Source organism: Mustela erminea, chromosome 6 (assembly GCF_009829155.1).
Source record: "Mustela erminea isolate mMusErm1 chromosome 6, mMusErm1.Pri, whole genome shotgun sequence".
NCBI lineage: Eukaryota > Metazoa > Chordata > Mammalia > Carnivora > Mustelidae > Mustela > Mustela erminea.
The window spans coordinates 6542763-6566332 of NC_045619.1; the positions used below are offsets into that span (position 1 = coordinate 6542763).

General features: G+C 46.9%; 1 protein-coding gene across 3 annotated transcripts in view; it reads left to right on the forward strand.

Moving 5' to 3' along the window:
* TCF20 (transcription factor 20) overlaps positions 1-23570 on the forward strand; it is a 103007-nt gene that overhangs the window by 64753 nt on the left and 14684 nt on the right. The window lies entirely within an intron of this gene.

Genomic DNA, 23570 nt, shown 5'->3' on the forward strand with positions numbered 1-23570 from the left:
ACGAGCTGCCACATAAGCAGATGCAAGGGACCAAGGTCAACACAGTGACACGTTTCCGTCTGAAAGAACAAACTTCGGGATGGGAGTGGGACCCAGCTGTGGTGACATCAGCTTTGGAGGCGTTTCATTTCTTATGTGTTTTCACTAAGCGGCCGGTGGAAGAGTTTCTAGTAAAATGTCTATGTTCATTTAACTCACAGGCATACTCCTTGTGACTCGCTCTGTGGCGTCGCCAGCTGGTTCTAGACTTGGAGGCCTGTGCCTGTGAAGTTCAGATCTTGGTGGAGACGGAGGTCAGACATAGGGCTTCGCTTCTCTTGCAAGTTGCTTTCGTTGTTGTCCAAAAGCTACTTAAAGCTGAGTTGGTAGGATAATAGCTCGTTGACAGAAGCAACAGGAGCGTTGCCAGTTGGTTCTGCTTGCTTGTTTCCTAAGTAGAGTTCCCTCTGGAAGAAATCAAAAGATATTAATGTTTTGAAAAGGCAGCCCCTTCGAAAACAATGTATTTGTTTGCCAAAACACGGCTCTGCACCTCCCAGCAGGTCTGGGCATTTTAAACACTGCTGTTCATGAAAAGCGCATTTGAAAAAACCAGCTCACCTGCCACCCGGTTCCCCAGACAGCAAGTGCCCAGCACTCCCGCTACACCTGCTGTGCCACTGAGCACCATGTATTGTGACAGTTTTGCCCGCCGAGCCCACCATAGTGCCTGCCGCATGGCTGCTGAGTGCCGTGTGTGGTGAGCCTGGGGCCAGCAGGCTCACTTAAGCCACATTAACGAGCAACAGACGCTTCGTGGTAGGAGGTGGGCCTTCGGAAGCCACTTAAAGTACTTGTTTTAAAACATATACTTGAAAATCAGGAAAATACTGGTTAGGATTTTAATCTTTGCATGAGAGAATTGAAGAGAGGAGTGAAAGGCTGTTTTGGTAATGAGACGGAGTGACAGCTTTTTTCCATCTGCCACTTCTTCATTTCCGGGAAAACATTAATGGGCAAGAGATGGATGACCAGTCTGAATTGCTTTACCCCAGTAGTTCTTTGTGGGGTGCAGCGTGCTGGGAACCGTTGCCACGGGCTCTGCCCCCCATTAAGGGCATCTGTGCCAGGTTCTGTTGTGCCTGTGTCTCAGTGTGCACCTCTTGAGACAAACACAGACATGCAGAGAGCAGTCCTACCACTGGTGTTGATTACCCAGCCCGACCGTCTAAATGGCAGCCTCCCCTTTGACTCAGACGGGAGCACAGTTTCTGAATGCGAACCTCACCTAACGGCACTTAGAACTCAGGTTTGAGAGCTGTCTAGGCACCTGCCAGAGTCCTCACGCTAAACCAGAACACGCAGACACCAGTGTCCCCCATGTGGTTCTGTGCCACCCTCTGCCCCAAACAAAAACCTTGGAGCCATCCTAGACTCCCCTCTCCTGTTACTCCTGTCCAGGCACTCACTCTACCCTGTTGTTTTCATTAGCCAAATAATTCAAATCTCTCCTATCTTCCTTGTCACCATCTCCCTCCCCCAAGTCCAGACCATCATCTTTTCTCATCACAGTAGCATCATGATTGGTCCTGCTACCCTTTACTTTGAGCCCCTTTAGTCTGTCCTGTGCTCTGAAATGCTAGTTCTAAAACCCAGGTGGGGCAGTGCCAGCGCGAGCTTACAGCCCTAGTTTACTAACACCCTGCCCTTGTCCATTCAGCCAGTGCACGTTGGCATCTGTTATGTGCCGGGAACAAATCCACGCACATAATTAAAATAAGAGTATGAGAGACAGTGATGGGTAGCTGCTTTGTCATTATTGTTATTATTATTATTATTATTATTATTGCTATTTTAGAGAGAGAAAGAGTACGTGGAGGGGGAGGGGCAGAGGGAGGGGGAGAGAAAGAATCTTAAGTAGTTTCCACACCCAGCCTGGAGCCCCACAAGGGGACTCAATCTCACGACCCTGAGATCATGACCTAAGCCGAAATCAGGAGTTGGACGCTTCACACACTAAGACCCAGCCCCCTGGGGAGCTGCATTGGATTGGGGGTCCAGGGAAATTGCCCTGAGAGGTTGAGGTGGGAGTAGCCTGTCCAGCCAGCCTTTGAGATCAGAGGGCATTTTAGAGCATCCAGGGGCTGTAGCGGGGGAGCTGAGCTTGGTGGATGTGAGGAACAGAAAAAGCAGTGTGGGGAGGCAGTACCGGCTGCAGAGAGAGGGTAATGACGTTGGAGAGGTCAGCAGGAGCGAATTCCTCTGGCCTGTGTGAGTAGGGGCGGCAGCAGAGCAACGGGACGATTGGGGTGCCCTTGCTTGAAAGTGGGAAGCCTGGAGGAAGAGCAGGTTTGGTGGGGGAAATCCGGTATGTTATGTTCCCATCGAATCTGAGATGCCTCTTAGACATCCCGGTGAAGTAGGACCATTTCAGAATTAAGGAGGTCTGAGGACGGCTTCTTGCAGCTAAGGGCGACCCGAGCTTTGCTTAGGTCAGCACTTGTGTCACGTGCTTGAGGCTGTGGGTGTGGCGCCCATGCAGGCACCGGGAAGCCGCACCTGACTTGGGGCAGGAAGGCTCAGGGTGCGCTCAGACCTGCCGAGAGGTCAGATGACTTGGGGAGTTTGAAGAGTGAGTGGGAGAGAAACAGGCACACGGCAAGATCCACGCCTTCCTCCTTTCCCAGGACCTTCGCTCGTGCCCTCGGAAACCCGAGGTCCACCAGGAGTGCACACTTCATTCTCTGCTCTGAGCACCTCTGGCTCTCCCCGTGCTCCTGCCCCTCAGCCCTCTCAGATGGCCGCAAGCAGTCATTAAGATTTAGTGCCCTCGCTGAGGGCCAGGCACTGTCCAAGAGCAGACTTTCTCCTCCGTGGGGACAGACAGGCCAGGTTGCGTGGCAAGCATGCACAGTAGTGGTGGAGGAGCACTGTGCAAGGCAGCCATGTGGGTGTGGGGCAGCTGTTGCTTCCACTTCGCCTCCTGGGCGAGGCTTTACAGTGCTATAGGCCCCTTTCTTCATGAGAGCGTCTAGCTTCCAGGGGTCTTCTCTCTCCAGCAAGGGAATTCCATTTTCCTGGACCCAATGCACCCCACACCCTCCTTTGGAAACAAGAGCTCCATTTATAGTGACTGTGCCAATACGAATTTGTGGGTGACTTTTTGGAGACTCTACATTCAGAATTAATTTCCAGATTAACTCTAGGGAATGCCAGGAAATCACACACACACACACACACACACACACACGCACGCACGCACACACCTGGGCCCTCAAAGGCTCTGAGACCACTAGCAAACACCAATTGTTGCCTTTAGCTCTTTAATTTGACTTGGGAATTCTGAAATGCCATGGTCATTGATAGATTTTCAGACAGTTTAAATAATTTTGCCAACGCCATCCTGTGTGTGTTGCCTTTGTAATCTTAGTCATGGAGGAGGAGAACCCGTGTGCCGGAGCTCCCTTTGATTGCATAACCACCGCGCACTGACCGGGCTGCCCACGGCAGAGGGACCGCAGGGTGAGCAAGCGGGATTCTTGCGTTTACCCCGGAGGAGGTCTCTGAAAGGGGTCATGATTACCAGCTCTTGCAGGTTTCATTTTATCCTTGAATTATTCATAAAGATTGGCTACTTGGAAAATTGTAATGGTAGACAAGTCATTGAGCCTCTCTTGGCCCAATTTTTTAACCCTTAAAATGGAGATAATAACTAGACTACTCTTTCAGGTTGTCTTAAGGGATAAAATGAGATCGGTCTTCACAGTCAGTTGTCATTTAAAAATTGGAGGTGGAGGGGCACCTGGGTGGCTCAGTGGGTGAAGCCTCTGCCTTCGGCTCGAGATCTCAGGGTCCTGGGATCAAGCCCTGCGTCGGCCTCTCTGCTCAGCAGGGAACCTGCTTCCCCCTTCTCTCTGCCTACTTGTGATCTCTCTCTCTCAGTCAAATAAATTAATAAAATATTTTTAAAGATTGGAGGTGAGGAGGTATTTGTTGAATCTAGTCAAGATCTCTGATCTTGGTCATGTCCGTTACAAGTTTCCATTGTCTTCCTCTGTTGAAGTTAAGATTAGCCTTTTGCCAAGTATCTTAAACTCTGGGATGAAGCTTCTGAACTAGAAAATAAAGAAGAAAATGCCCGTGTCCATGAAGCTGGTTTAGTCAGTAGTACTTAAACTTTCCCGGGGATACGAAACACCTGGGATGCTGCACATTCAGTCTTTCCGGGTCATGGCTGTGGTCTGCGTTGTTAGCACAAGCTTCGGGTGCAACTAAAAGCGACTCTGAGAACTCTTAAGTTTTTAGCTGGTCCGCTAGAGCTAGGTCGAGAGCTAGTCAGTTAATTCTGGTAGCAGTTTCCACACTAGGTTTGGACCAACTTTTTCCTTCTGGCGTAAGGTTTCTGGGAAGAAAGTCATGAGAGTTGAGACCTGAAGGGAAGTGTCTCACTCGTGATCACCTCCTGAACTGGCCCCATAAAGGCCCCAGAGACGGTTGTCGGGATCTGGAGGCTGGCGTTAGGCTGTGGGGCCCGGCAGCCCTGTGGAGAGTTGCACTGGAGTTTAAATATGCCATGACATCCTGGTTTTTTCAAGTTCCTTTTTGCTGGATCTCTGATCCTGTGTAAAAGTCCCTTCCCTGTCCCTGCCTTTGAAGAACTTGCCGTGTCGAGATTAGGGTGGCTTTGCGGAAAGGACCGTGACTTCTGTTTAGTTGTTCAGTTGAGAAGACACGGGTGAGGACTGGTGAGGTGGAGGTAGATCTGGGCAGGAAAGGAGAAGACAAACCAAGAGGGAAGAGAGGCAGTAAGAACAGGAAGACGACCTCCAGGGCCAGGAGTGCGGAACTTCTGCTGAGATGGAAGATCCCGCGTGGGCCCTGCGGATTTGAGATCCTGTTAAGGGGGGCCTGTTGTGACAGCACATTTGTCATCTCTGCCACTGAAATCTCCAACAGTTAAATGTGAGCATCTTGTGAACGAGCAGCTCCCCGTAACTGGCTTTCTGGAAGCGTAGACCCAACTCCTAGGATGAGTATGGAGGGAAGGAGGATTATATGGAGAATTGCTTTCCTGCCGGGCAGTTCTTTAAAAAGATGCCTTTCTACCCACAAAAGATAATCATTTCTCCTTCTAATCCAATCCAGTGTTTGAGCAAAGGGGAAAATAAAATTAAGCCAGTACGTAGTCTTGTGCAACTTTAATTTCAGTGTTTCCAGCTCTGTCCGTAAGCGCTCATCTCTGTACTTCGAGAAAAGGCTCCTCTCTCTTCTCGCTCCTGCTGGGTGCAGCCTTTTTTCAGGTTCTCCACTGCTGTTCCGAGCCAGCCTGCTAATTACTGCTTTAAAAACCTCCCCCACCCTAAGCCCCTCCTTTCTGATTTCTTAAAGGGCACAGATCTCTTGTCTTTTTGAAAGATTTGTCTGAAAATGCCCCTCAACAAAATATGTAATGTTTTATCAAGGTCACAGCTTTCTTCTCTGGCTATAAAGGAAACCCTCTGATTAGAATTATTTTAATGTACTTGCAGGTAAAATAAAATGCAGACTGTGTGTAGGATAAGACTGCAAAGTGGGGGAAACCAAGGTCTAGTTAGCCCAAAGAAACATCCTCAGCACAACCTGTGCAGACTTTTTGTTAAGTGGCATTATGAAGGATATATATTAATACACATTTTGTGTAAGAGAAAAACAAAATCTTCTTCCATAACACTTTGGTATTCTAGAAAGGGGAGGGGATGAAGATTGGTTTTAACTTAAATGGCGGCAAATGGATGCATTTTACTAGGGAAATTGCTTTGTTTTGCCTGTATATTATTACTGGAGCTGAAGACTGTAGACTCAGGAGAATTAGACAGGGAACCATAGAACATGTAAAACCCACGCAGGTGGCCCATGTCCGCGCCTGCCACATCCACAGGTGAAGTTCCGTAGCTCCATGTGTGGTCATTATAAATAGTCTCAGCTTTGTGCGCTTCTGGTAAAAGTAATCATGAGCGGTGTCAGTCCGTGTTTATAGAACAGTATCATCAATAGAGTGTTTCTATTAAGACGTATAGTTGAAGGTGGGAATTAAAGAGGAGGTAAATACTGTGCCTTACCTGTTAAAAATGTTCCAATAAAAAGATGACTGTTCAGAGCAAGTGCACATGAGTAGCAACTTAGCTGCGTTGAAGTGTAACGGCTAGTGGCGTGCATCGTCTTAGGAGCCGGCCCTTCCTGGATGTCTGTGCTGCTGCCCACCTCCAGCTTCCCACGCACAGGAGCCCCGGAGACTCTGGTTGCTCAGGGGCCCAGCCACTCCGTGTGGGATCTCTGCTGGGACTTTTTCCCTTCTGTTTTTCTACAGGGTGTCTCAGGAGTACCCTACATGTCATTTCAAAAATACTCCTTCCTTCATTGTCAAACACATTCAGGGTTTTGTTTGGTTTAGGGACCCCCCCCCCAATCAGTTTTCTTAAAAGATTCTTCATCCCCTTCCGCTTTTCCCATGGGGGGGTGGTTTATCCTCCATTTACTGTTGTGAAAATTGAGGCTTAAATGAATGATCTAGGCCAAGCTCATTTGGCCGGTGAGAGTCCAGGCCAGGGGTTGGTCTCCCGTCCCGTGCAGCCCCCACTGTGGTGAAGAACTCCGAGGGCCTTTTCTCCAGCCCAGCTTTCTCTCCATTTTTCTCATGTCCCGTCTTCATTTCTTTTTAGACTTGCCTGTATTTGAGGCAGGAACCACGATTCCCCACTGAGTACAGGGAGGGCAGACTGAGGAGATGTGCACTAACAGCTGGAGCAGGCCTTCAGCTGCATTGTTTCTGTTCTCGTCTCCACTTTCAAATAGACAAGAAAATGATGAGGAGAAAAGCTTGCTAGCAGAGATTTATTTTTTTTTTTATTTTTTTACTGTTTTGTAAAGATTTAATTTATTTGGTAGCGTGAGCACAAGCAGGGAGAGTGGCAAGCAGAAGGAGAGGCGGGCTGTCTGCTGAGCAGGGAGCCCAGCGCGGGGCTCGATCCCAGGACCCTGGGATCATGACCTGAGCTGAAGGCAGAGGCTTTACTGACTGAGCCACCCAGGATCCCGCGGATATTTATTTATTTTAAATCATTATTTATTTGACAGAGATCATAATTAGGTAGAGAGGCAGGCAGAGAGAGAGAGAGAGAGGAGGAAGCAGGCTCCCTGCTAAGCAGAGAGCCCAATGTGGGGCTCAATCTTAGGACCCTGAGATCATGACCTGAGCCAAAGGCAGAGGCTTAACCCACTGAGCCACCCAGACACCCCAAGATGCTTATTTTTTTTTTTTTTAAGATTTTATTTATTTATTTGACAGAGATCACAAGCAGGCAGAGAGGCAGGCAGAGAGAGGAAGGGAAGCAGGCTCCCTGCCGAGCAGAGAGCCTGACGCGGGGCTCGATCGCAGGACCCCGGGATCACGACCTGAGCCAAAGGCAGAGGCTTTAACCCACTGAGCCACCCAGGCGCCCCCAAAATACTTATTTTTAAAAGCAGGTTTTAAGTTCTGTCTTGGGGTCACTTTGATAAAGCCTAGTTTTTACCTAGTGTCTTCCAAGAATATTCCTAATCATGGAATCATCACTCTGTGGCAATAGAGAATAATCAGTTTAATTCAGAACATGTAGACTGATGGGTTCCAGAAAATGTCTTTTGAAATTAAACCCATTCCTGATCATTCTAGGTGAGATTTTGCTCTAGGTCCAAAACATTCTATTCTGTAAATGGAGCATTTTAAAGAGTAAATAGGTTTTAGACCTGGGGCCATGTGTGTTCTCTGTTCCTCAGAATCTTTCTACGCACTGATGCCCGAAGGGTCCTCCCTTCCGCCGAGCCCACCAGTGAGGTGCCCACCACCACACACTAAGACACGCCTCACAGACCCCCTCTCTGTAGCTCATCACCACACCCTACCTATTTTCTTTCTAAAGTGTCTCTAAGTGCATCCTCTTGTATGCCTTTCCACATCCTCCTACACATACTTCCATGACATCCCTAAGCTGGCAGTGACGTTGTCGGCCCCACCTTCCTGCTCTGCTGTGCCCTGCCCCTCCCTTCAGACTCAAGCTCCCCCACATGCACCCTCGACACCCTGAGCCTTCGTTCCTACAAGGCGGTTTGTTCTCTCTGCTCTGGAAGACTCCCCTGCCCCCTTGCCCAAGTGGTTCCTACTCCTTCACAACTGCTCAACAATAGTCCCTCAAGCATACTTTCCTAGGGGCGCCTGGATGGCTCAGTGAGTTAAAGCCTCTGCCTTTGGCTCAGATCATGGTCCCAGGGTCCTGGGATTGAGCCCCGCATCGGGCTCTCTGCTCAGCAGGGAGCCTGCTTCCTCAGCTTTCTCTCTGCCTGCCTCTCCACCTACTTGTGATCTCTGTCTGTCAAATAAATAAATAAAATCTTTAAAAAAAAAAAAAAAAAAAAAGAATGCTTTCCTGACCGTAAAGAGGCTGACATGCTACCATTAACCTCTAGGATCCTGCTGACGTCATATATAGCCCATCACAGACTGTTCTGGAAGTTCCCTGAGGACAGACACTACTTGGACTTTGGGTCCTCAGTTTGGGGCCCCTTTGCCTTGCCCATAGGTGTGCTATAAAAGTGTGTTGAGTGAGCAATGAAAACGAACGATCTTTACATTTCTGAAGGCGATACCATTTAAGAAAACCGAGATACCAAGCAAAGTCCACTGAGAATCAGAGGCCCCTGGATCACAGGGTCTCTTTCAGCCTTTAGAGACACGAGTATGGTTATGTTCAAGGGAGGGTAGGGAGCAGAGAAAACAGCGCGTGGAGACCAGGCGGATCTGGTGGTTCCTCATTTTCCTCCAGCCCTTGTTTCCAGTTTCAGGACTTGGCAGTTTTGTGCCACAGACTCAGAGTCAACATGCTAATGAGGCAAATTAAAGTCCCAAGAACAGCTTGTCAGGAAATCAGATCCTTTCTTCATATTCAGTAGAATAACTCGTATCTTGTGATTCTGTAAAGAAGCGCCAGCCTGACTCACCTGCTCGCCCCTAGTTACCATGCCAGCTGATGGAGAGAAACAGATGGACCTTGTTTCCAGCACACGGACCTGTGGGAATCTGGATTTACCAAAGAGCATCCACAAAAAAGGTCTATGTGATAGAGTCTTCCAGAGAAAAGACACCCTTGCCCAGTTGCATATGAGCCCTAATTTTACATTATTCATTTGCTGTATGATAGAATGAACGAATCCATTGTATAGAGGCATGTGTACGCTAAGTGTGTTTTCCGTGTGCTCAAGGTTATAGCTAAATCCTGGCCTCCTCTGTTTGGCAGATGAAGTGCAGAAAGACAGGGAAGGACATTGTTAATGAAGAGAAAAGAATCCTTTAATCGCGAGCCCTCTGGCCTAATTCAAAGCATCATAACTTTACTGTAAATCCATCTGCGGGTACAAAGGCAGTAGGAAGGGTATTCAGGGAACAGACTCTCCTCGTGGATCAGGGATATAACTAGGAGACTGCCAGAGAACAGCTGCACGTTGACTTTGACCTTGGTGCTGCTGTCCTGCATTTTGTTCCACCTCCAGGGCCAGCCTCCACTCAACCCTGACTCAGCCACAGAGACACTTAGTGTAGGTTTTTAGTGTGGTTTGAAAAGCTTTCCCAAAGAAACTAATAATTTCAGGGTCAGCAGCAGAACCACTTTTTGATCAGGGACTTTTTGATGGGATGGAAGTGGGGGGGTCTAAAAGGATACTTCTAATTCTTTATGTATCTGAAAGATAATGATCAGATTAGGAAAGATTGGACGTGTGTGTTTTTTCTTCTGGTGACAGAGGTGAACTGTTAGGCTCTAGAAGTGTGGGGAGGGGCAGTACCACCTCCTAGGCCTCAGCCCTTTGTGGCAGCAGGAGATCCAGAAGCAGCGGGAGAAATCATTCTAGATCATTCTAATGTGGGTGAGTGGGGTTGCATAACAAGGGTGGGGATAGGCTGGGAGAACCCAGGAGCACGGGGCAGGTGACACTGGTGCAAGCAGCCAGAGCCCGCCGTCCACGGAACAGGCCAAAGAGGGAAGGAGCTGCTGACGCAGCCGACCAGCCTGCCAGGCACTTGGCCTCATCCCGGTTGTGCTCAGTGCGCCGCTTTTGGGATAGTTTTCAATGCTTCTGACCTCCTGCAAGTGTTTAATTAGGACTTGATGGTGCATAGTTTCATTTCTCCTTGTTTATTTAGTACCTTCCAGTGCAAAAGTGCTTCCCCAAACCCTAAGAATAATTGCTGTTATTTATAGCCAAAAGCTGAGCACACACACCCTCGGAAGTTGCAGTGGGACCGTGTGACAGATGTTCAGGCCCCCCTGGGGGCTGCTTGTTTCAGGCAAGATTCTAAGGGGGAAAGTTTCAAAAAAATCATTGTTTAACCCAGTTCGTCCTAATTTAATAGACTCTACTTGGTTTCTGTTCAGTCTAATTTTGACATCAATAACTCCCAAAAATAGGACGTATTATAGATGGAGAGATGTTTTATATGTTTTTATAAGTCCTATTAATTACATAACTCTTTAAGACATTGCAGTTACTTCACACAACAACCTCATGAGGAAGGCAAAGCAAATATTGTTGTCCCCACTTTACAGATGGTAAAATTGATGTGCTGACTTTCTTAGCCTTCATACAAGAGCTGGCACCCTCAGGTTCTCTTCCACCGGCCCTGGCACTGCTCCAGACCTGGACAGTACTGAGATGAAGCCATCCACATTTCTTCCAAAAAGCCACGTCCAACCTGAAACTTTGTTTTCTTGTACACACATCCTTTTAATGCTGACGGACGGGCATTTGCCCTGGTGTCGTAATTTATTAAGAGGTGCATTTAATGGGTTCAGTTTCTGAAATCGAGGAGTTTCCTAGAAAAGCTACGGGACACAAATGCACCTTTCATACCCATTCACTACACCTCCCCATAGTGCCAGAGAACTTTCTGGCCCTTCAGCGTTGGCTGTGAAACCTTGGTGCTCTGGGCTGTGGTGTGGGTTCCAGAGTCTGTTGCCAAACCCAGCTCTGGAGTCTGAGCACGGCAGGCAGCAGCAGAATGCTCTGGCTGGTCTCTTGGGCTTTCTCAAGGGAACATAAGGAGATTATCTAGCTCTGAGGAAGCAAGGACCCAAAACATATAGGGTTTTATATGGATTGCTTTGGCCGACACCTCGAAGTGCTCTTGAAAGAAAATTGGTAGGATGCAGAGTTGCATCAAAGAAAGATGCTTGGAGGACCTTAGAGGGTAGCTCCTTGTATGGGAACCTTGTCACTGCCACGTAGCTGGGGTAGGTTGCTCTGGTGGCAGAGGCTTCTGTCCTAGATACAGGAAATGTAATTAAAAGGGTCGGGGAGCTCTGGCCAAAAATGAGCCCATACCTTGTTCCACATTCTCCAGGCTCTGCCAGCGCCGGCTGTGTACTCCCTGTTGAAGAGTGGCCTCATTCGTCTTCTCGGGCGCTCACATTGGTTAGACATTGTGTTCACTCCATCGGGCCACGTTTACGGTCTCCACGCGGTGCTGGGCCCTGGGGACACAAGAGTGAGTCTCCCAGTTCAGGGGAGGTGGACAAACATGAATAAATAATGTGAGCATGAGCAGAAGTGTGTGTGGTGCTCTGTGAAAGCCACCTCGGGCCCGGTGGGGGCAAGGCGCGGGATCGTCAAGCCTCGAACAGAACCAGTTGCCAGCCCTAACGACACTCTGACCCAGATGCTTCGGCGCTCTGAGGCTGCTTCGAGATGCTCATTAAACACAGTGATGATTCAGGTCGCTGTTACATCTCCTAGGAAGGAGCCTTTCTGTGAATGAAGAGGCAAGCAAAATTCTCCCTGGGAGCTCCTGTCAGATGCGGATTAAACTGCTCTTAGGTGATTTAGCGTCTGGCCACCTCCTGCGACAGTGACAAGGGCTGGTGAAGGGATCAGGGTGGCTGTTTGGCCACTCTCTGTTGTTCAAACGTGTCCCAAAAGTAAGAATACATTTTATAGCCGATTTCCCAAGATGAGACAGTGTCAGAAATGTCAAGATTTCTTACTTATTTTGTCAAAGGTTTTATTTAATTGTCAGAGCACAAGCAGGAGGAGCAGCAGGCAGAGGGAGAAGCAGGCTCCCCGCTGAGTAAGGAGCCCGATGCGGGACTCGATCCCAGGACCCTGGGATCATGACCCGAGCCAAAGACAGATGCTTAATGACTGAGCCACTCAGTGTCCCAAATGTCAGATTTCTAAAAAATAACTATATTTCTTTCAGTAATACATGAAAATTTTGCTATTTGGAAGACTGGGCTGTTGCTTGTTTGAAGAACATACCTTGATTTAGAAACCGTGATTGAAGCCCCACTGTGTCTCATGTGTGGGGGGAGCAGTATTATGTGGACTTCTCCGCCACTAACGGCAGTGCAGTCAAAAACAAAGGACATGGGGCACCTGGGTGGCTCAGTGGTTTAAAGCCTTTGCCTTTGGCTCAGGTCATGATCTCAGGGTCCTGGGATCGAGCCCCGCATCGGGGGTCCCTGCTCAGTAGGGAGCCTGCTTCCTTCTCTCTCTGCCTGCCTCTTTGCCTACTTGTGATCTCTGTCAAATAAATAAATAAAATTTTTAAAAAAAGCAAAGGATATTAAGCTGTGCAGTGACTTTATTCTATCATTTGCATTATAAGAGAATGGTAGTGTAGTTTCTTCAGGTAAAAGGTAAAACAAAACAAAAAACAATTAGAAATGGTATTAGCCTGGGTACTGACTTGGGGGTTTGAAGGGGAGAATAGAAACAGAGGACACTATAGAGATAAGTTTTTCTATTCTGTCTTTGGCACCTGGCATGTAGAAAGTACTTTCCGACTGTTGGATACTTGTGTGAATGAGGGGGACCAGTGGGCCGCGCAGCACGGTACGGAGAAGGTCAAGCTTGGGGTGTGTCGAAGCTGTGGGTCCTTCTAGTCACCTGATCTCCAGCAGGCCACGTTGCTTCTGGCTGTTTCTTGAAGGAGAAACAAGGGCACTAATGACAGAACCAGTGTCTCTTCTAGTTCCGGTGTCACTGATGGTGCCAATAAAATGGGAGTGAAATTGTGGGTATTTCCGTGAGGGAGAAATGTGTTACATTGAAGAATGTAGAAGGAAAATGTGAGATTTTCACAGGAAGTCCCCCCCTGACTAGTCTCCTGTCGCTGCTGTAACACACGACTACAAACAGCCTTCCAGTTTGGTCGGTGTCGGGTCTGGCACAGGTCTCCCTAGGCTCAGGCTGAGGTGTCAGCGGGACTGAGTTCCTTTCTGGAGGCTCCAAGGAAGAAATTCGTTTTCTTGTCTCCAGCTTTTAAAGGCCATCCCCATTCTTGGCTCGTGGCCCCTTCTTCCGTCCTCAGAACCAGCAGCATCTCTGACCCTGCTCCCATCACCCCATCACCCTAAAGCCCTCAACGCTCACTGCCTCCGGGGGGGCTGCTTTGCCTGCATGGGCCCGTGTGACTAGACGGGAGCCCCCTGGCTAACCTGGCCTACTCTCTCCATCCCAGGGTTCTTGACCTAGTCGTGTCTGCAGACTCCCTTTACCGTGAGTGGTGGCCGGTCCTGGGGATGAGCTTGGACATCTTGGACATGTCGTGGGGCCGCTCTGCCTGTCATGCCCCATGGTCTGCATCGGTCAGTAGGGGCAGAAGTATGGGGAAGCCAGCAGTAAATCTCCCCCAGGACACCTGAAATCCTTATTCATCCGGTTGTCCCGTCTCTGGGTCTTTGTTTTCCTCACCGAAAAAGCTGGGGACTTGACATTGAACCCGTGGCTTCTCAAATTGTGTCCTGTGTCAGAATTGCCTGGACGCTGCCCCAGCATGGACTGAGTTGGGCCTTGAAGACTTGCATTTCAGCCATTGGCCACCGTCCTTCTCCAGAACTCTTCCATCTAGCAAAACTGAGACTGTACCCATGAGACGCACCCCATTTCCTGTACCCCGCCCCAGGGCAGCCACCCTTACGCTTTCTCTGTTTTAACTGTTGGAAGGAGCTCATGTAAGTGGCTCATCCAGTATATGTCTTTTTCGTACTGGCTTCATTCAGTAGCACGATGGCCTCGGCAAAAGGTTCCCTGCTCGTAGCAGCTGGCGGACTTTCCTTCTTTTAAAGGTCGAAGGATAGTCCGTTGTACATATGTACCGCGTTTTGTTTCTCTTCATCCGTCCGCGGACACCTGAGTTGCTTCCACATTTTAGCTTTCGTGACTAATGCTGCCGTGAACACAGGTGTGCAGGCGAGACCTGCTTTCACTTCTGGGCATCTGTGACGTTCTGAGGAGCTGCCATCCTGTTACCCGCGGTGGCTTTGCATTTTTCATTCACTCCGCCAGTGCTCAAGGATTCCAGTTTCTCCACATCCTTACCACACTTGTTGTTTTGGGTGGGTTTTGTTTTGTTTTGTTTTTGTTTATTTTTTTGTAGTAGGTGTTCTTTTGGGTATGAGGTGGTATCTCGTTGTCTTGATTTGCATTTCCCTGATCATGAGCGACGCTGAGCTTCCTGCTTTGCGCGCTCGTTGGCCGTTTGTATGTTGTGAGAAATACCTATTCAGAGCTTGTTTTGCTGATTTGTTGTTGTGGAGTTTTATTTATTTACTTATTCTGTGTAAGATTTGCAAATATCTTTTCCCATTCTGTAAATCACCCTTCTACTCTGTCGATGGTATCTTCGGATGTATATAATATTTTAATTTTCATGAAGTCCTGTTTGTTTCTTTTTTCTTTTGTTATGTGGGCCTTGGGTGTCATAACCCAAAAATTGCTGCCATACCCAGTGTTGTGAAGCCCATGTTTTCTTCTAAGAGTTCTGTTGTTTTGGTCTTAGGTTTAGGTTCTCAATCCATTTTAAGTTAATTTTTGTATACGGTGTTAGGAAGGATTCAGCTTCATTCTTTTGCGTGTGGATATCTAGTTTTCCTGGCAGCATTTGTTGAAGAGACTGTCCTTTTCCCCATTGAAGAATGGTCTTGGCACCCTTGTCAAAAATCATTTGACCAGGGGCACCTGGGTGGCTCAGTGGGTTAAAGCCTCTGCCTTCTGCTCGGGTCATGATCTCAGGGTCCTGGGATCGAGCCCTGCATCGGGCTCTCTGCTCAGTGGGGAGCCTGCTTCCTCCTCTCTCTCTCTCTCTCTCTCTGCCTGTCTCTCTGTCTACTTGTGATATCTGTCAAATAAATAAATAAAATCTTTTTTTTTTAAGATTTTTAAAATTTATTTATTTGACAGAGATCACAAGTAGGCGGAGAGGCAGGCTGAGAGAGAGAGGAGAAAGCAGGCTCCCTGCTGAGCAGAGAGTCCCATGTGGGGCTCCATCTCAGGACCCTGAGATCATGACCCGAGCCGAAGGCAGAGGCTTTAACCCACTGAGCCACCCAGCGCCCTTAAATAAATAAAATCTTTTTAAAAAAATCATTTGAGGGGCGCCTGGGTGGCTCAGTGGGTTAAGCCGCTGCCTTTGGCTCAGGTCATGATCTCAGGGTCCTGGGATCGAGTCCCGCATCAGGCTTTCTGCTCAGCAGGGAGCCTGCTTCCCTCTCTCTCTCTCTGTCTGCCTCTCCATCTACTTGTGATTTCTCTCTGTCAAATAAATACATAAAATCTTTAAAAAAAAAATGATTTGACTCTATATGCAAGAGTTTACTTCTGGACACTCTATTCTGTTCTCTCAGTCTGTATCGTTTTTTTATGCCAGGACTACACTGTAGCTTTTGTAGTAAGTTTTGAAATCAGGTAGTATGAGTCTTCCAGTTTTTCTTCTTTTCCAAGATTATTTTGGCTCTTCGTGGTCCATTCATTCACCCAAATGAGTCAGGATAGGTGTTTCTATTTCTGTGAGTGAAAAAAGTTATTGGGATTTTGATAGTGATTGCATTAAATATGTAGATCACTTTGCATAGTATTCGTACTTGAGTAATACTGTCTTCTAATCCATGAGAATGGGATGGGTTTCTGTTTATTCATATCTTCTTTAATTTCTTTCAGCAGTGTTTTGTAGTTTTCATTGTACAAGTCTTTCACTTCCTCAGTTAATTCCTAAATATTTATATATTTTTTTGATTTTTATTTTATTTATTTGATAGCGATCACAAGTGGGCAGAGAGGCAGGCAGAGAGAGAGGAAGGGAAGCAGGCTCCCTGCTGAGCAGAGAGCCCAATGTGGGGCTCGATCCCCGGACCCTGGGATCATGAACTGAGCTGAAGGCAGAGGCTTTAACCCCCTGAGCCACCCAGGCACCCCTGCTTTTATTTTTGATGCTATTGAAAATCAAAAGCATTTGTTTAATTTCCTTTTCAGATTGTTCATTGTTTGTATGTAGAAGTGCAATTGATGTTTTGTGTACTGATCTTATATCTTGCTGCTTTGCCAAATTCACTTATTAGTTCTAACAGGTTTTTGGTGTGCCTGAGAGTTTTCTATATATAAGATCGTATCATCTACAGAGAATTTTACTTCTTCCTGTCTGCTTTGGACACCTCTTGTTTCTTTTTTCTTTCCTAATTGTTCTGGTTAGAACTTTCTGTATTATGTTAAGTAATGGTGAAAATGGTTAAGTCTGGTGAAAGCCAGCATCCTTACCTTGTTCCTCATCTTAGAGGAACGGCTTTCATCTTTCACCATTAGGTATGATAATCCCTGTGGGTTTTTCCTATGTTTCTTGTTATGTTGAGGTGGTTCCCTTCCATTCCTAGTTTGTTGAATGTTTTTATCATAAAAAGACGGTTGAATTTTGTTGGAACCTTCTTCTGCCCCAATTGAGATGGCGATCTGGTTATTTCCTTCATAATGTTCATGTATTACACTGAGCATTTTTCTTGGGGTTGAACCATCCTTGCATTCCAAGAATAAATCCCACTTGGCCCTTGCGTGTAATCCTTTTAATGTGCTGCAGAATTCTGTTGGCTAGTATTTATGTTGAGGACTCTTATGTAATTATTCATAAAGAGTATTTGTAGTTTGTTTTTTCTTGTAGTGTATTTGTCTGACTTTGGTTTCAAGTAATGCTGGCCTCAGAATAATATTGAAAATATTCCTCTAATTTAGGGGGGAAGGGTCACAAGAATTGGTATTAGTTCATATAGTTCAGTCAGTGTTCAGATAGTTCAGATGTTTGGTAGAATTCACCAATGAAGCCATTGGGTTCAGTGCTTTTCTTTTGGGGGCAGATTTTTTTTTTTTTAAGATTTTATTTATTTATTTGACAGACAGAGATCACAAGTAGGCAGAGAGGCAGGCAAAGAGAGGGGGGAAGCAGGCTCCCCCTCAGCAGAGAGCCTGATGCAGGGCTTGATCCCAGGACCCTGAGATCATGACCTGAGCCAAAGACAGAGGCTTAACCCACTGAGCCTCCCAGGCGCCCTATTTCTTTCTGTTTTTTTAATCCATAAAGTCTATTTTGTCTGATATTAAGATAGGCACTCCTCCCTTCTGATTACTGTTTGCATAGAATATCTCTTTCTGTCCTTTCACTTTGTCTGTTTGTATCTAATGTAACTCTCTTGTATATAACGTATAGCTGAATCATAAGTTTGTATCCATTCTGGCAGTCTCCGTTTTTTGATTGGAGAGTTTAATCCATTTACATTTAAAATAATTACGATAATAGGCACCTTCTATCATTTCACTATTTTGTTTCTAGATGTCTTGTAGTTTTCTGTCCCTCATTTCCTGCATTACTGTCTTTTTCTGTATTCAGTTTTTATAGTGAAAAGTTTAAATTTCTTTCTCATTTATTTGACAGAGAGATCACAAGTAGACAGAGAGGCATGGGGGTGGGGTGCAGGCCCCCTGCTGAACAGAGAGCCCAATGTGGGGCTCTATCCCAGGACCCTGATCATGACTCACTGAGCCAAAGACAGAGGCTTAACCCACTGAGCCACCCAGGCGCCCAGTTTTCTATATATTTAATATTGATTTTCTTTAAGGTCACCATGGGGGTTGTATGTAACATCTTAACATTACTAACACTTTAATTTGAATTTATACCAACTTAATTTTAGTGACACACGAAAACTCTGCTCCTTTGCAGTTCTAATCTTTTCAGGTGTTGATGTCACAAAATTACATCTTTATATGTTGTATACCCCAAAACATAAACTAATAATGTTTTAAATGTAGTGTTCTCTTAAATTATGTAGAAAACAAGATTTGGGGCGCCTGGGTGGCTCAGTGGGTTAAGCCGCTGCCTTCGGCTCAGGTCATGATCTCAGGGTCCTGGGATCGAGTCCCGCATCGGGCTCTCTGCTCAGCAGGGAGCCTGCTTCCCTCTCTCTCTCTCTCTGCCTGCCTCTCCATCTACTTGTGATTTCTCTCTGTCAAATAAATAAATAAAATCTTTAAAAAAAAAAAAAAGAAAACAAGATTTGTAGTCACAAACCAAAGTTACAATAATAGTAGCTTTTACACTGATAATTTTTTTTAATTTAACTGTTTTAATCTCTTAAATCATGTAGAAAAAAATGCATTTATGAGCCTTTGCTGCTGTAACACTTGGCTTTTCTTATTGCCCATGTGTTCACCTTTATTAAGATTTTTATTTCTCTGGGGGCGCCTGGGTGACTTAGTGGGTTAAGCCACTGCCTTCAGCTCAGGTCATGATCTCAGGGTCCTGGGATCGAGTCCCGCATCGGGTTCTCTGCTCAGCAGGGAGGCTGCTTCCCTCTCTCTCTCTGCCTGCCTCTCTGTCTACTTGTGATTTCTCTCTTGTCAAATAAATAAATAAAATCTTTTAAAAAAAAAAAAAGATTTTTATTTCTCTGTACAGCTTCACCTGCAGACCCCCTTGAGCACATCTTACAGAGGAAGGCTAGCAGTTGTGAAAACCCTCGGCTTTTGTTTATTTGGCAATGTCCCGATTTCTCCTTCATTCTTGAAAGACAGCTTTGTCAGGTATAGGATTCTTGGTTGATAGTTTTTTTTTTTTTTTTTTAAGCCCTTTGAATACATCAGCCCACTGCTGTCCTCAAAGTTTCTGGTAAGAAACCTGCAAATAATTTTATAGAGAGGATTGTAACAATTCACTTCTCCCAATGTTCTCTCTTTGGCTTTTGAAATTTTGAGTATAATTTGTCTCACTACAAATCTCTCTTTCTTGGAGTTTATTGAACTTCTTGGATGTTTATATTCATATCTTCCATCAAATTTAGGAAGTTTGCAGTCATTCCAAAATTGGCTCTGCCCCTTCCTCTGTCTTCTCTTTCTGGGACTCCCTTAGTACTTATGTTGGTCTGCTTAATGGTTTCACTTAGGCTTTGTTTACTTTTCTTTGGCCCTTTTTTTTTTCCTCCCCCCTGTTCCTCAGACTCAGTAATTCCATTATCCTATTCTCAGGTTCATTGATTCTTTTTCCAGCCTGATCCAGTTTGCCTTTGAATCCCTTTAATGAATTTTAAAATTTCAGTTATTACAGTTATCAACTTCAAGAAGAATTTATTTTGGTATCTTTTTAGGTTTTCTTTTCTCGTATTTTTATTTGTTCACACATTGTGTTCTTGACTATCTCCCTCTCTCTTTAATTCTTTTTTTTTTTAAGATTTTATTTATTTTATTAAATTTTATTTATTTGACAGAGATTACAAGTGGGCAGAAAGGCAGGCAGAGAGAGAAGAGAAAGCAGGCTCCCTGCTGAGCAGAAAGCCCGATTCAGGGCTCGATCCCAGGACCCGGAGATCATGACCTGAGCCAAAGGCAGAGGCTTAACCCACTGAGCCACCCAGGTGCCCCACCATTACTCTTTAATTCCTTGAGCATTTCTGAGACAGTTCTCTCCAAGTATTTGTCTAATGTACCTGCCCTTGCGTCTTTTTCAGGGAAGGTTTCTGTCGATTTATTTATTTCCTTTGAATAGGCCATACTTTCCTGTCTCTGCATATGCCTTATGAGTCTTTCTTAAACACTGGATATTTGAATTTAATAATGTGATAACTCGGGACGCCTGGGTGGCTCAGTGGGATAAAGCTTCTGCCTTCAGCTCAGGTCATGATCCCGGGGTCCTGGGATGGAGCCCCTACATGGGGCTCTCTGCTTAGCAGGGAGGCTGCTTCCCTCTCTCTCTCTGCCTGCCTCTCTGACTACTTGTGATCTCTGTCAAATGAATAAATAAAATCTTTAAAATTAATAATAATAATGTGATAACTCTGGGGGCCCCTGGGTGGCTCAGTCAGTTAAGTGTCTGACTCTTGGTTTTGGCTCAGGTCATGATCTCAGGTTCCTGAGATCAGGTCCCATGTCAGGCTCAGTGTGAAGTCTATTTGAGATTCTCTCCCTCCCTCTGCTCCTGTCCACTTGCTCTCATGAATGAATAAATAAAATAATGTGATAACTCTGAAGATTAGATTCTCTCCCTTTCCCAAGCATTGCTTTTTGGGAGGTTGTTAATTGTTTTGGGTTTGGTGGTGTTATGTTTTTTGGATTTGTTTTTGGCTTTTTTAATATTTATGCTGTCTCTGTGCCTAGGATCAGCCTGAGGTGTCAACTTAAAGTCTCGGGTCTTTTCTGAGCCTTTCCCCAGGAATACATGGGTCACTTTCTAATCATACCCATGTATGTAGTTGTTGTTTTTTTTTAACATCCTACTCTTTAATGTCTAGCTCTCGAAAGGGAAAAAAGCAAAAAAAAAATGTTGGGGAGAGGGTGCCAGTCTTTTCAATCCCTTGGAAGTCATTTCAGCTTGAGGGGGAGGGGCTTGCAGCAGTAGCTACCCTCCTGTGTTTGCACCTCCGTGATCGAACCGATCATCAGCAGTCAGAGCAGGGATCCCTCCCGATACCTGGAAGACAGGGTTCTCTCTGCCCGCCCTCCCCCTCTCTCTCCCACAAGCTGTGTGCAAGCTGCTCCAAGATCGTGTGCACAGCTGCCTGCCGCTTGGCCGGGCGTCGGAGATGGATAGCTGCCGCTGTGCTCCTAGGAGTTGACATTGACCAAAATTAGCTGCCGTTTACCACCCAAGTCTTCCCCCGGAAGCTGTACGCCTACAACAGACTCCAGAGTTCCAGAATAGTTGTATCAGACAGATTCAGCCAATGCAGTTGTTGTCCAGGAGGGAGAGAGAGAGATTCCTGGTGCTGCCTACTCCCCCATCTTCCCAGAATCCCAAAATTTCCATTTCTAATAAGTTCCAGGGTGATGCTGATGTTGCTGGTCCAAGGATTACACCGTAGCCACTGAACCGAATTCTTTTAATGTCCTTTCTCCAAGGCCCGAGTATACCATACAGGGTTTTTCTCCTCTGGATGCAATGTAGTGAATTAATTGTGCTTTTTACCTGAAAGAAGCAAGCGTCATTTTATTGATGTAATTTCTTGGTGAGGGGTGAGTTTGCTTTCTTTTTGCAGAAGATGGGCATGGTGGCCTATGGGCTAGTTCAGGGCCAGGAGCAGTGAGAGGCCCTGCAGGGGATGGAGACCTGTGCTGAGCTGAGGTAGGAAGGAGATGGACATTGTTCAGCCCGAAGCTTGGTTGTTTCTCCTTCCTGTCCGGGAGCTCAGGTGATGACCAGGCCAGCTCTGCAGGTTGCTTCTCACCGGTGGTCTGTGTCACTCACATCTACCGACGCTTTTGATCCAGACGCTGTCTTCAGCCTTGATTCACACGCTAACCCTCCCAGCTCTGTGGGGTGGATAGTACTGTTAGGTAGGTTCGTGTTTGCCGTTTAAGGAAGCAGAGGTTAGGAATTGGCCAGGAGCACATAGAGGCGGCAGTGGGAGCGTTTGCTAGTGGGTTGCTTAGGTTCCACAGCCTGCACACGTGACCTTCTGTGGCCGTGCTTCGGATATTAGTCCCTTCCAGTATCAGTGATGACTGTATGTTAGAAAATTTAAAAGTGACTTTTTTTTTTTTTTTTAAGTGTCATCTCCTTTAGCAGTCTGGAGATGGGATGGTTCTGGACCTGGTTAATAGAGTCGTCAACAGTGTCACAGAGGGTCCAGGTTCCCTCTGTCCTGTCGCTCTGCTGTCCTCAACAGCTTGGGCTTTGTCTTAAGAGCTCTCCCTTCCTGGTGATAACGGGATTTCACCAGATCTCTTCATCCCACTAACCGGTGGAGTGAGCAGCCTGTTCCTGCCTCTTGTCCCGGTTAAAGAGAGGTGAAACTTTCCTGGAAGTTCCTTAACCTGTGGCTTCCCTACCAGGAGCACTTGCTACACCCATTCGTAAATGGCCACCACTGACTGGGGTTTACCCCCTGTCCCTCAGGGCGGGGAGGGCCTGGAGCAGAAGTGTGGGGAGCTGATCCAGCTTCTTCAGTCAGAAGGGCCTCCAGCGGAAACTGCTGCGGGGCGGGGGGGGCGACTGACGGATGAGCCACAGTCGTCCCCTCCAGTTAGCAGGGAGACCTCACTTCTGAACATCCTCTGTGGCCCGGACAGGGTACAGTCGAGGGCTGTTCAGAATGCTGCCAGCGGTCCTTGGTTTACTCCAGCCACGGAGTAATCTTTTGTTTCCGGATCCTCAGGACCCAGGACGCGGGTCTTCTGAGAGAAAGGCAGAGCTCGCGGAGGACATGGCTTACGGCCCTCTTCCTGCCCCCTTGTCTTTGGAGGATGCCGGGGCCGGTCATTTTGGATGGGCTCTGACCTGGAGCAAGAACTTCGGCTCCGGGTGCCTCGGGCACCTCATCTGTGGAAGGGGGAAGCTTCCAGGACCGAATGACTGGGTTTATGGCTCTGGCACACGGCGACACCCGTGGCATGGCAAGGCCCTGAGGTGGTGCTGTGGCTGGCCCTGGTGTGGGTTTAGCGGCGATCTGCGTTAGGGAAACTCGGTCCAGGTGAGCTTTACTCCCACTGGAGCCACACTGACTTCTGGGCCCCCAGCTGGGCTCTGCCTTCGCATGAGAAAGGGAGAGAAGGGCACCCTTTGGGCTTACTGCCCCCTGGAGGGTGCCGGCCCCTGCAGGGAGGCCTTCTCCACAAGCACATCGGCTGAGGGAGCACTTTCGTATTATTTTTCCTAGAATCAGGAGCAAGCATCTGTATCACTCAGGTGGCTTCATCTGGGTGTGCCTCGGCCACCAGAAGGATTTGCAGCCTCCCTCAGTAGGGCCGATTTGGCTGAATTTTACAAATAATGATTATTGTTGCTAGGTCACATTTCGCATGCCGACAGGACTGAGCGATCACAGGGATGATAGAGATGTGCCCCACTTTAAGAAAACCTGCCCATATAAGGAGGAACATCTCAATTACGGAATAATGTCTCACTTAGCCAGAAATTTGTGGCAGGTTTCCTAGTGCATTTAAAATAGGATTTGTGTGTAAAAATACCATTTGCACACAGGAGCCCATCTTTTCTGAAGAGAGAAATATACTTGTATTGGGCATTTGGGATAAGTAGAACAAAAATAAAATCTTACAAATACAAGAACTAGAAACCAAATTCCACTTTTAATTCTAAAAGGTTTATATATAACTCTACTATCTTACCCTCTCCTCCCACCCCAGACTTCCACAGCAGAAATAAATAGGCAAGATCTGGCATTTTAAGAAGCGGGAGGAATGAGGAAAGGACGGGCAAGCACGTGTGTGGGCGGGCGGACCACAGGAGCACCAGGGACCGGTCTGGGTGCCCCACCCCA